The sequence below is a fragment of the Taudactylus pleione genome, unplaced genomic scaffold (genome assembly GCF_031769625.1).
Source record: "Taudactylus pleione unplaced genomic scaffold, aTauple2 ptg000642l, whole genome shotgun sequence".
Lineage (NCBI taxonomy): Eukaryota > Metazoa > Chordata > Amphibia > Anura > Myobatrachidae > Taudactylus > Taudactylus pleione.
In genome coordinates this window covers 5,193,997-5,207,628 of record NW_028285044.1, presented here as the reverse complement: position 1 = coordinate 5,207,628, position 13,632 = coordinate 5,193,997, and the positions used below count along the sequence as shown (strand labels likewise).

General features: G+C 48.3%; 1 long non-coding RNA gene across 1 annotated transcript; it reads left to right on the top strand.

Moving 5' to 3' along the window:
- Window positions 1–3,722: 3,722 nt before the first annotated feature.
- Window positions 3,723–9,018, top strand: LOC148479028 (uncharacterized). The gene is made up of 3 exons (XR_015872012.1): window positions 3,723–3,877; window positions 5,001–5,097; window positions 8,536–9,018. It is a non-coding gene; the product is annotated as an uncharacterized LOC148479028 (long non-coding RNA).
- The last annotated feature ends 4,614 nt before the right edge of the window (window positions 9,019–13,632 follow it).

Genomic DNA, 13,632 nt, shown 5'->3' with positions numbered 1-13,632 from the left:
ATCGCGTTGCGATCACGTATGCAGATACAAAGCCATCGCAGAGTGAGTGATGGGACGTCAGCGTTTGGGGGTGGTGACGGGGGAGTGGTTGGAGAAATGCAGGTGTGCCATAAATTAGCCACTGCGATGGCATTCGCAGCTGGAGTACTGACTGTCAGCCTGATTCAGAGCTGGACGCTCTTTCAGAGCGCTCGCTCTGAATCAGTGCTCTCCCTCTCTTTTTTTAGAGCGGCCTCCTGGCCGCTCGCATAGCTGTTGGTGACCACCCATAGCTATAGCAAGCGGCCAAAAAGATGGTCGCGATGGTCAAGACCATCGCGACCATCGGGCTTGTGACGGGACCTTTGTGGTAGGGTCTCGTCTTCCGCAAGCCCTTTAGTGCTTTTGGCTCTATCAGAGCCAAAAGCACTCCCACTGACATAATTTGTGATGTCAGTGGGGCCGGCCCCAGACGGTAGGCGTTCAGTTGGGAATGCCTCCGTCTGGGCAGCTACGCCACCAGAACACCCACCAAAGGGGGCGTGCTTTCACTCAAAATCGACAGCACGCCCCCTTTGTAGCGAGACCCATAGCGATGGCTTGCCCGATGCTATGCGGGTCTCGCGCATGCGCACGACGGAGCCGGCTCCCTCGTGCGCATGCGCACTTGGCCAACATCGACCCGCTTGCGGGCGCTCGCGAGCGGGTCTGAATCAGGCCCTGTATGCAAAGAGAGTTGCAATTTCTGAGACAGGTCAGACCTACTGTAATTCTGTGTGAGGGTCTGATGTTACTCTATGTTACTGATGTATATGCAGGATTGCGAGGTCTTACAGATGTGCGAAACGGTAGTGGGCGTCTCTATGCCGGGTGAGCAGTTGCAGATAGTAGCATATTTTGAAGCAGAACTGCATGTGTAATTGTAGCTGTGATCGCAATAGCGATCCGTAGTGAATCAGGCCCAAAGTCCGAGAACATGCAAACTCACATGTTTTTCAGACTCAAAGAACGCTCAAGATTTAAACTCTCATCCAGATGTTTTCCCATTTTGAAGATACAACTCGACCTAAATGTCCAACGAATAAAACAGTAGTTCTAAATAGAGCCGTTGGAATGTTCTTATGTAAATGTACTGATAAATGAATCCTGTATTTGGCAGGAAGGTGCGGCCAGGGTAGGTAGAGCCTCCCCTGTCATACTCCCTCCCCTATCATACTCCCTGTCATGCTCCAGAGTTTTTATATAAAAACTGTTTTTATACATGTTTTCCTCCCCAGCCATTGACCTCACAGCACGTCCCTGCTATTTGGTCTATATCAAATAGTGATCAACTTATTGGTGTTAGGGCCTGATTCAGAGCCGGACGCTATTTGCGCTCGCTCGTTCCGAAAAAAGGGGTGGCTATTCAAATGAACCGTTCGCTCTTTGCGGTCTGTTCACGCCTCTAGGGCTGAACGAGCGAACCAAACATGCGGTCGTTTTTTGGAAAACTACGCCCCCTGGCCGCTCGCATCCTACGTCATGTCCGCTATTTATTAGATTAATCGAGTACATCGACCAGCGTCTGAACTGCTCGCTATTCTTGTGGTTGGTTTTTCCTACCACAATCTTGCGAGCAGTTCTGACTATAAAATAACCCAGTGACGTGGTCAATGACGCTGCTGTATTAATTATGCACACCCATAAAACGCCCGTTTTGACCTTTAAGCACGCCTGCGTTCGGATCTCCACTCCCCGTTTTCAAGCACCTTCCCCTGTTACCACCCACATACGCCTCCTCCTGTCACTCAAAATAGCAGGCATTCGCTATTTAGCGAACAAACGATTTTCGGCCGCACTGACTGGTTCTTACATGCGTATTACGATCCGTACGCATGCTCAGTTGTGCAAACATCGCTCGGAACGAACAAGCGGCCGCTTACGAGCGGCTCTGAATCAGGCCCTTAGTGCTATATGTAGGGAGCACAAAATAACCTTCACAAAGACCAATTGCCAGAATATTCAAACCAGCTCCTGGATTTTCAATCCAACGTGCTGTTGTCCAAGGTGTCTCATACAACAATGCACTGCCAGTATAATGAAAACATCTCCTGGAATTCCAATTGATCTGGCTACTCTACACAGTGGGCCTGAATCACAACCTATTGCGATTACGCATGCAATTGCCCAATTGTCGCGTTCTGCACATGCATTGCGGTGCACGTGCGTGAGCCCGCCACTGCGATCGGGACTGCGATCGCAGTGACTACGCAGACCCATCGCTGAGCATTTGTGGGTGGTGTCGGGGGGTGGTCGAAAAAACGCAGGCGTGACAGTGCGTTTGAATGCCGTTGCTGGGGCGTGCACAAATTAGCCGCTGCGATGCCATACACAGCCTGAGAACTTTACCTGTGTGTAAGGTAAAGTGGGCGTCCTTCGGTTGTGCTGTGGCAGCATAGCGATTGCAATGGAATAGCATACTATCGCAGTTGAACTGCATGCGTAATTGCTATTGTTTTCGCAGCTGTGATCGGTAATGAATCAGGCCCAGTGTCTCTCACCTCAATGCGCTGCATGGTACGGAAGGGACAATACAATGCAGTACCTCCTTGGGGAATATAACGATTGTCACAGCGTGCCGGATCCTGGCATCTACATACCGGGTCCGGCAGTGCTGGTGTACTTTACGGCACTTGCTGCAACCCCCTACTTCTGGTTAGAGGCTGCGGATCCCATAGGGCCGCGTTTGCCGCTAAGAGATAGTTTTAACCACTTAACTGACGATTTAATTCCCAGAAAACCGCTCAGTAATGGTATTTTTTTTTATCACTTAATAAAGTTTAATAATAATGCCGTTCGCATGGCATTCTGGGGCGCGATTCCGGAAGTTATGTCGGCGGTCACAGACCGCCACATCACTTCCGGGGAGTCGGAGGAGATGTCCTCTGCAAAATCCGGGGGAAGCAGTGTGGCAGCGTGGTCACATGTGATTCGACGTTGCAAGCTGAAGCACTGCTGGCTGCAGACGCATCACATGTGATGCTGCCAGTTAAGTGGTTAAAGGGCCAGACACGCCATGGGTGATGTCACATGGGTGCCAAATTCAAGTCTCTTTCTATATAAGAAGGTTCTTGAGGACACTGGACCTCATTCAGAGGTGGTCGTTAGATGCAAGCGGTCGCTCTGAATGAGGGCGGCCGCTTGCATCTTGTAGTGCCGCCTCTTGGTCGATCGTTAAGCTGTGGGTTACCACCCACAGCTCTAGCGACCGGCCAGGGTGATGGTTGCGATGGTCAAGACCATCGCGACCATCGGGGCTTGCGAAGAGACCCTAAGGTTGGGTCTTGGCACTCGCAAGCCCCAGGGAGCTTCCTGCTCTGATCGAGCAAGAAGCTCCCCACTGACATCATTGCTGATGTCAGTGGGGCCGCCCCCAAATGACAAGCGTTCCTTCGGGAACGCCTCCGTTTGGCCGGCTACGCCCCCTGCCAACCTCCCAAACGGGGTAAGCTGTCACTCACCATCAACAACTCGCCCCCTTTGGTTCGGGACCCCTAGCGATGGAGCACCCGTCACTAGCCGTGTCTCGCGCATGCGCACGTCAGAGCCGGCTCCAACGTGCGCATGCCCAGTGGGGGAACATCGACCCGGTTGCGAGCACTCAGTGCTTGCGACCGGGTCTGAATGACCCCCACTGTGTGGTGCCATGGTATAGACTCTCAAACCATACTCCAGCATCCCAGTGATTATATCTGCTCGTTTCTGACCTTGGCTTTGTTTGTGACCTGACTCTGTCTCCTTGTTGTGTCTCCACTTGATATTCTAGAATCGACCTTGGCTTTTCTCCATGACCTGTTTTACAACTGCTTCCTGGTACCATCTTGTCCGTTTGGTTCCGACACGGCTTGTCTACTACATGGTACGTCTGCATTGTACTCTTCTCTATTCCGAGAACACCAGCACCTGTACAAGGGAACCAAGTCTGAGGGCCACGACCTAAGCTAAGTCCAAACCTCCTTGCGGGGGTCCCTGGTGAATACCGCCAGCATGTTAGACTCCGCTTCTCAATATTGGGTCTCGCCAATTCTTAAATACGGGTTAGCATCCATTATCCATCTGTGAGTTGTGGCAGCGATGATAGCAGTGCTGTAATGGGCACCGCAGCCGCAAACAGATCCACGCTGACAGTGAATGGAGATAGGCAGTCGTGATGGTACAAATAACCAGTGCTGGTGGCTCAATTACCTCACTGTACAGTCCACAGTCAATCAGGGCAAACCTTGACGCGTTTCTCCACTTTCACAGAGGTTTCTTAAAAAGGAAGGAAAAGTAGATTTCACTGCAAGTATTACAGCATGTGTGGCCCTTGTATTATGTATGTATTTTTAAAGTGTGCATTTGTGATACCCCTGGCTCCATAGGAGCCAATCAACGTTGTAGTTTCAGAGGCTGCCACTATAGTGGTGCCGCAAGGTGCCAAAAAGATACAAACCAGCAGCAGAACAGGGAGTTAAAGGTTGCATATGTGCAGTGGATTTGAAAAACTCATAGGAGCGGAGTAGCAGAGCAGGGTGAGGTGCCACAGGTCTGAAGAGAAAAACTGGGCAAGCGATGAGACTTAAGTGATACAGAGTGACAAGTGCCACTGAATACATGCTGTTGGTGCGCTGGGGATTGCTGCAGAGTGCTTACACACTAGACGATGTGCTCACGATGCAATGTCGTCAGCTATTTCCCTTGAACTCTCCCTGGGAGTCCTGGACACGATTTGGTGTAAAAAGTGTTCAATCTGACCAACGATCTCACGATCTATCGTGCATCGGGAACAATTGCCAAATCTTGAGATTGTGTATAAAAAATCGTTAGCTTACCAAACACCTCACGATGATCTTCATGATTTAAGATAAATTGAAATAATGGGCGGGCCTAACTAGGGGGTAAATAAATGGACGCATAAGAATTTGTAATGATTTTAAAGAGTTTGGATATTTTTTATGCTTTTTGCTGTTTATATGTTTAGTTGTTTTTAATGCTGTTTATAGTTTGGACGCCTGGGATCTGACATCACGATCTTCTGACCGTCCCCGGCACTAAATCCAAGGAGGAGCTGCCATTCACGCTCTGCAGTTCTGGGCTCAGGTGAGAAAATGTAAATACTGTATATTTGTCATCCACTGGCTGTCATTCTCTCCCTGTCATCCGCTGCTTTCACCCACCCCTGGGTCACCCTCTCCCTGCCAGTCACTGCTGTCACCCTCTCCCAAATGCAGCAGGAGGTGTATGATACCCCCTGCTGCATTTGCCATCCCAACACTGTGACGGAGGTCGCAGGCTGGGATCACCATCACAACCATCGGTGGTCGATAGTCGCGATGGTGGAAGGCGCCGGGCAGCCAGACAGCTTACTCAGGCTGCCCGGCTTGTGAGCCCAAAAGACGTCTACGCAGTCTCTGGGCTGGCCAATCCTGGAAAACCAGGCGGACCACCCCTTAAATGCCTCTGCCTGTCAGTCAGGCAAAGGCATTCAAGGGCTTGCGTGAGATTGAGCAGGACCCATTCGGGAATCTGTGTTCAGCAGTGCAATTGCGTGCACTGCTGAATCAAGCCCATTGTAATTTGTAACATATGTCAGACTGGGACATAAAGGTCCCACTGGGGGAACTATCATAGCATATTTATAAAGCACCACATAGGTCCGGAGCACTATACAAAGAGATGGTGAACATATAGTGTATAGCAATGATTATATATAACAGATCAGACAAAAAGAAGGACCTACTCAAAGCATATCAGCATAAAACAACCTGGAGCATAAAATAAGGGTGGAATTCAATTAGCTATATTATTCAATTAGCTATATTATTATATTATTAGGATATACCCCACAGCTATTTGATTGCGCCGTGCATGGGAATTGCTATTCAATTCATCAGCATTTTCCCAGTGTGGCAAACCAGGGGTTAACTTGCGCTAACCCATTGATTCCGCGTTAAGGGCCTAATTCAGCAGTGCACGTATGTGCACTGCTGTACGCAGATTCCCGATGGTGGGAATCTGCGCAGGCGCCTGATCCGTACTAAGCATTACAGCACGTGATTGAACGCAGAGCGGCAGCAGACTGTCAGTGCTTGACAGTCTGCTGACATTTGGGGAGGGGGCGGCAATGGCCTCCGTTTCTCCCCCCTAACGGCGTGTAGCCACCGTTAGGGGGGGAGGGAAGAGGCCAGGATCTCTGTCGGCTGATGGAGACTTCCTGGCCTCTTTGTTGTAACTGCTGCGGCCGACTTGCGTGACCCCATGCGTCTCTTAGCCAGCCTGTTATTACAGATGATCCAATGCTGCGTTGGACAACGCAGCTCAGATAAGTAATGCAGTAGGAGGCCTGATGCATACTGCTGTATTACCATATTTGCAAATACGAAATTGCAAAGCTGCTTGCGAACAGCTTTGCAATTACATCCTAAACTGAATAAGGCCCAAAGTGCGGAATTTGCATTTGAATGCAGATCTTTCCTTGCAGCTGTTGAGGCTGTGAGGAAAAATCATGTCTCTGGTAATTATCACACGAGTTCCCACAGCTGATTGAATTGGGCAGCCTGATTAATTATCTGCAGGGCAAGCCCTGTGGCTAATTGAATTCCCCCCTCCATCGCATGTAATGCATAAAATATAATGGAAGAGGTAAAGGACAGAACACTACTGGACAAATGGGGGCAGTCTGAAATACAAGAGGAATGAGGGTCCTGCTCATGAGAACTTCCAATCTCAAGGGGAGGTGCTGACGACTGCATACTTGCCACCCCTCCCGATTTGGTCGGGAGCCTCCCGAAAATCGGGTGCCGCTCCCGACCTCCCGGGAAGGCAGGCAAGTCTCCCGGCAGCTGCCGACCCTTCCTACCCCCACCGCACTTACAAGAAGCTCCCCGGCAGCGGGGGGCCTGTGACGCGATTCACGCAGAACCGCGTCATTTTGGCCCCACCCCCTGCTTCACACTGCCTGTAATATCGGCAGTGTGTAGCGGGGCGGGGCCAAAATGACGTGATCATGTGGCTCCGCCCCCTGCTCCGCCCGAAAACTCTTGTAGTCTGGCCAGCCCTGCCCCCGTCTGCTGGCCACGCCCACCCCCACTCAAGCCGATCTGGCTGCTCCCTCCCGGAAGGGGCAGCCAGATTGTCGGCAAGCATGGACGGCTGTTTGGGATGTAGTCATAATGTCGACATATACAATGTTGACATTCATAATATCAGCAACACAATGTTGATAGTTATGATGTTGACATCTGCAGAATGTCAACATGTGAAATGTCAACATTCTGCAGGGAACGGAGGGTTAGGCTGGGGGAACAAGAGGGTTAGGGTTATGCTATGGGAGGAGAGGGTGGAGGGTTAGGGTTAAACAATGGGACATGAGGGTTAGGTTTAGGCACTGGAGGGAGGGTTAGTATTAGTGATGCTCACCTCCAGAAGCTCTGCAGGATCCAACGTAGGTCATAAGGACATAACCGTCAGACCTGGAAGACACTGCTTGATGAAAGTCAACATAATATAACACACCCCGGCTGTGTGGGAAGAGTGAGCCAGTGTGGTAGAAGTTGGAAGGACTGTTAGGGGTAAATTTACTAAGATTCCAGTTTGAGGTTTTTTTTTTAAGCTCACTTTGCATCGCCGAAACTAGAGTGAGTTTCCCGTTTTTAAACTCTCATATTTACTAAGAGGTGAGTTTAGCTGAAAGTGAGTTGGCCGGTAGTGAAGCAGATTGAGATATATCCCCAGAGTAGCAAGTTTTGAAGGAGATAACTCACCCGAGATTGCAGTGTCTTCTCTCACTAACTGTCTAACTCTCCCGAACAAGTAGCCTGCACATATCGCTTAGATATTTGAAGGTCTACCTGTAAAAAAAGGGTTAAATCTTTTAAAACAATTACGTAGTGTCCCCCCAAAAAAACATAGCCAGTCCTGGTTCCTAAAACTACGGGGAAAAAAAAGTTCCCCCGTAATTTAAGAACCAGCACCTGGCTGCAGGGCCAGTCCTGGTTTTAAAGCCCGGGGATCTTCTCCATACCCCTGGAGTGATGGCTAATAGTGTTGGAAAAAAAGAGAAACTGTTGTATTTTACCGTGGAACTACAGGTGCCAGCATGCCTGCCCTTTGGCACTTGTGGAACTAGAAGTGCCAGCAGGTGGCCGGCACCCATAACCCCACTGTAAAATAAATGTGTTATCACATAGACAGCTACCTGGCTTCTGACGGGACACCTCATGTATGAACTGTCAGAGCCGGACCCGCCAGCCAATCAGCTGCAGCTTTACATGTAGTGGCCGCTCATTGGCTGGAACCCACATGTAACCAGCCAATGAGTGGCTGCTACATGTAAAGTGGCCTCTGATTGGCTAGCGGTCTGTGGGAGATACAGATGATAGCGATCATCTGTCATTTCACGTAGTGTAAGTATATGTGACAACATATACTTACACCTGTCCAGCTTGGATCGGGTCACTCATTATGTTATTTTGTCAAGTACAGGGTGCTATAGTGAGTGGCGCCAGGATGATGGTGAGTATGGGATCTTTATTCCAGGTACTCCCATTGGATTCTACATGTGGACGTGAACAGCTGGCAGCAGGTAATTGATCAGATCGCCCAGGACGCTGGTGTGCCAATCACGTGATAAACCACCGCTACAGTGTATCTATACAGCGCGGCCGCTGTTACTTTGCAAGACACCTCCTCAGTGGAAGGCAGGCTGTTGCTGACACTGGGTCCAAGGCTCGTTTTCAGCCGGAGCTCAAACAGGGAGCCTTGTGGCTATCGAGCACACCAGCAGGGTGAGCATTACCTTTATCTGCTGTTTAGTCTGGCCAGTTCACGAACTGAACATCTATACAGGACATTTGCAATTTTTTTACCCCTATGCACAAATGAGGATAATTTATCATCTATTTCAATAGCAGGACAAAATCCTCATTTATATTTCCTTACATGCCTAAACACGGATGGCAGCAGGACATTTTAATTAAGGGATAGTGGTATTTAACAAATCGAGATAATACCATTATTATATAAGGAACTTTGCACGAGAGTGACTTTAAGCAATTGCTATCAACTTTTAAGCTATCTCAGTATGCATTTTTTTAGAGGTATCATGTGATATATGTAAATTTTCAGTTTCATTGATTAAATATATTATGTTTCATTGATCGAATGAAGAATTTCTGCATAAGCAAAGGTTGCTGTGATTTATCTGCCAATTCACACTTTTTAGTTGATTTTTATTAGCGCAGAGGTTTTATATATAGAGTTTTTTCTTTATATATATCTATTCCTTAGCTTTGATGAACAGGTGAGTTTTAGAGGATTTTTAAAGCATTGGAGGATGATGGGTAGTCTGATTTGTCATGGGAGTGAGGGCCTGATTCAGACCCGCTCGCGAGCGCTGAACGCTCGCAAGCGGGTCGATGTTGCCCAAGTGCCCATGCGCACGACGGAGGCGGCTCCGTCGTGTGCATGCGCGAGACCCGTATAACGATGGCCAAGCCGTCGTTATGGGTCTCGCACCAAAGGGGGCGTGCTGTCGATGGTGATTGACAGCACGCCCCCTTTGGTGGGTGTGTCGGGGGCGTGGCTGCCCAGACGGAGGCATTCCCATGGGAACGCCTACTGTCTGGGGCCGGCCCCACTGACATCACTAGTGATGTCAGTGGGAGTGCTTTTGGCTCTGATAGAGCCAAAAGCACTCCAGGGCTTGCGGCAGCGAGACCCTACCGCAAGGGTCTCGTCGCAAGCCCGATGGTCGCGATGGTCTTGACCATCGCGACCATCATTTTGGCCGCTCGCTATAGCTGTGGGTGGTCACCCACAGCTATGCGAGCGGCCAGGGGGCCGCTCCAAAAAGGAGGAGGGACGGCCCTGATTCAGAGCGAGCGCTCTGTCGGAGCGTCCGGCTCTGAATCAGGGCCTGTGTTCGTTAGGTGTGGGGCAGCATGAGAAAAACCTTGGAGTTGAGAGACAGAAACAGAAGGATGAGAGAAAATCAGGCAGCATTGTTGAGGAAGGATTGCAGCTGGTACAATGTGGATGAGAGGGATTCCAGACAGGAAGATGTTGTAAAAGTTGAGGCAAGATATAGGGCTCTATTCATTAACATTATTTTTACTAAAATAAAGTGAAAAAGGGTGTTTTCACACCCTTTTCACATTATTTTAGTTTCACCTGTAGTTATTACAGGGCAATTGGAGTAGAATTAGTAAAATTCTACTCCAACCCCTAGTATCACTTATTTTTAGTAAAGCAGATCGCATTTCCCATAATTGTAATGGGAAATGTGATCCGACCAGAGTTACTAAAAATAAATTGTAAAAAAATACCGGGGGAAGCCCTGTGATAATAACGCCACCTGGAGGTGGCGTTATCCAGGGTCTCCACCGGTTACCGGGCTCCCAGTCTGCTCTAACGGGGAGAGCAGAGGCGGGAGCCGGTACCAGTAATCAGCTATGTGGTCTAAACAGACCGCAAGCTGATTGCTGTAAAAAAAAGAAAAAAAAATTGAAACATTTTTTTTTTTACTTACCTGAATCCAGGGACCGGTGATCGGGCCTCCGGTGATGGCTCCTCTCCGGTCAGCTGTTCTCCCAAGGTGCACTGCGGCCCGGTCATCAGGTGATCGGGTCCCAGTGCAGTATGGGAGATCACCTGATCGGGAAGCCCGGAGAAGATCACTGGAGGCCAGGACGATGCAGGTAAGTGTAATGAAGGGAGGGGGGGGGGTCGCGGGGGTCCACGATCGCGGGGGGGCGGGGCTTAGAGTCGGTGGGGGGTAGCAGCGACGGTGGGTCGGCGCATGCGAGGGCTCTTAGTCGCGGTATTTTTTCCGAAAGTACCGCGACTAGAGTGCGGATGGGATCCGCAGGGACAGAGCTTTATCACAAGCTCTGTCCCTGCAAGGGATTTATAGTAAATCCCTGTGATATTGCCTGAATTCGCAATGCGAATTCACTCGGTAATATCACACTACAATCCGCATTCAATATGAGGTAGGTGATATAGAGTTTTGGTGGCATCAAGCGTAATGAAGGCTCTATTCCCAGCGCTGTTGCAAAAGTGGACGAGTCAAATCACCAATCCGCCAGATTTATTAATGTAATTAAGACCTGCATTGCCTATGCCGGACTGGGAGGACCAAGCTCTGCCTCCCTGCCATCAGACCAATGGGAAATCAGCCCTTGTACGAGCACGATGAGATGCCATGACGTCATGCCACACGCTCTCTCTCTCTCTCTCTGAAGGAGAGCAGTGGAGGAACTGAGCAGCAACACCTGGAGGAGTACACCGTTTGACTTCAGAGAGAGTGTGACAGAGACTATGACAGCTGCCTGATGGAGAAGAGGAGAGGGAGCCAGTCAGCCAGGGTAAAGCTACGCATATAGCATTCAGGTAAGGCAATTTTTAATGCTGCAGCTTGCAGAGGAGGGTAGAGCGAGTGCATTACATTTAGGGCCGTAATCAATTAGGTGCGAAAAGTTGCGTTTGGCGAAAAGCATTCGCCGGTGCGTACTTTTCATGCTTATTGCATATTCATGCATATTGCGCTATCCAATTGCCAGAGTTTTCGCACAGGCAGAAACTGGCGAAAAGTATTCACCACCTCAGAGGCAGGTGATAAAATGTGCAAAATCTCTATTTTTGTCTAAAAATATGGGGACTTGGGACCTGATTCTGACCCGCTCGCTAGATACATTTGCACGCTAGATGATTGAGCAAATTCTGCAAGGCAAGCGATGCAATGGCAAGGCATTAGCACGCCCACTATGTCTTAGCGTGCAATTGCATTGTGTATGCAGACGCCCACCAGCCTGTCTTAAGATACCCACTTGCGCATGTCATCCAGGAAGTGTATGCAACCATCAGTAACATCGGATGCGATCGCAGCACTTGTGGTTGACCATACCCTGGCGCAAGCACTACAAGTGAATTCTACCAAGTGAAGTGTACTATGATGCTGCATTTTAATTATCGCTCTGAAACAGCGTTAAGACGCTCAGGCACACCTGCGTTCGCACCTCCACTCCCCCGTTTCTAGGAGCCAGCCCCTGTCACCACCCTCAAACGGCATTTCCTGTCACTCAATCTCCCGGACTGTCTATGTTCAGTGAGTGATCGCTTTCCGATCGCTCGCACTGGTTCACGCACTCGCATTGCAATGCGTACGCATACGCAGAATGCAAACAATCGGCTAGCTGTGTGCGAACGCATCCTAGCGGGCGGGTCTGAATCAGGTCCTTGGTTTAAAATCCTTTGTACATTCCCCTTAATGACCATTTAGGCAAAAATATTTTTTATTTAACCTTATTCCCCCTAATAATTATGTCATTTTTGGGGTAAAAATTTAAAAAGTGTTCGAAAATGGGTTTAAAATACTGGGTCAAGTATTTTGGAGCAGAGCCACAACTAGACTTTTTGGTGCCCTGTGCCAGAAAGAGCATTGGCGCACACCTCATTTTTCAAAGGGACATAATGCACCCAAAAAAGGGCCATGGCTTCATGGGGAAGGGCCAGGGAAGAGATAGGAGAGGCCAGGAGATGCTGGGGATGAAATAAGAGGAAGCTACAAGCAAGAATGATAATAAACAGAAATTTGTCAGGACCAGACAGCGCCCCCTGACCTGTGGTGCCCTGTGCGATGGCACCGGCCCCACTACCCTAGCTACGGCGCTGTTTTGGAGGGACAGTATGGATGGGACAGCTGTTTTTAGGATTGCATGTGCCTGCTACAGGTGTATTTTTAATATTTTTTCAAACTGCTCTTTATAGACACAAAAATATACTAGCACCCATTTTAATGTAAACCCAATTTAACTACAGCAATTATTTTTACCAAAAGAAATTGCTTTATATAATTTTTCCACACTTATGCAAATATGCATATAACAGCCATTTGACTCACTTTAAGAAGCCCAAATACTTTTATTAGGGCTATTAATACACTTTTTCTAAGATTTCTTATGCAACCAAGCCAGAGCATACCCATATTATAATAAACTAAAAGCCTCTGGAGGATTGTGACTTAAATGAGTAATGTATTAAATAATATGTAAACACATATTAGCACTAGTATACAGTAGTGCTCAACCACGACATAAAACAGACAGAAACTAATATTAGTTAAAAAGAGAATAATTTCATAGCGAAATAAATATATAGAAAAATAGGATAAAAAATGAATGTAGTGAGATTATTTGATTCTGAAGCTGCATACACACGTAAAGATTTTCTGTCCAGCCATCCAACTATTTGATTGGTTGGAATAAAAATCTGGCAACGTATGGGAGTAACTGATGATCAGCAATTTGCTCCTAAATACCAGAAAACAGATGAAAATGGTCGTCAGACAAGTTTGTTAAATGTTTGATCTAAACAATTTGTTCAAACAACAGTTTTTGTCCATTTTTCCGCATTTGGGAGCAAATTGCTGATTGTCATTTGCTTTCATACCTTACCAGATTTTCATTCCAACCAATCAACTAGTTGGATGGTTGGACAGAAAATCTTTACGTGTGTATGCAGCTTGAGTCAAATAAGTTCATTAAGTCAAAGATGTGGAACTCTCAACATGTTTCATGAGAGGCAGACTTCTTCAAGGGAATGTGACTCCTGTGGGGCAATCCCAGTATGTATACC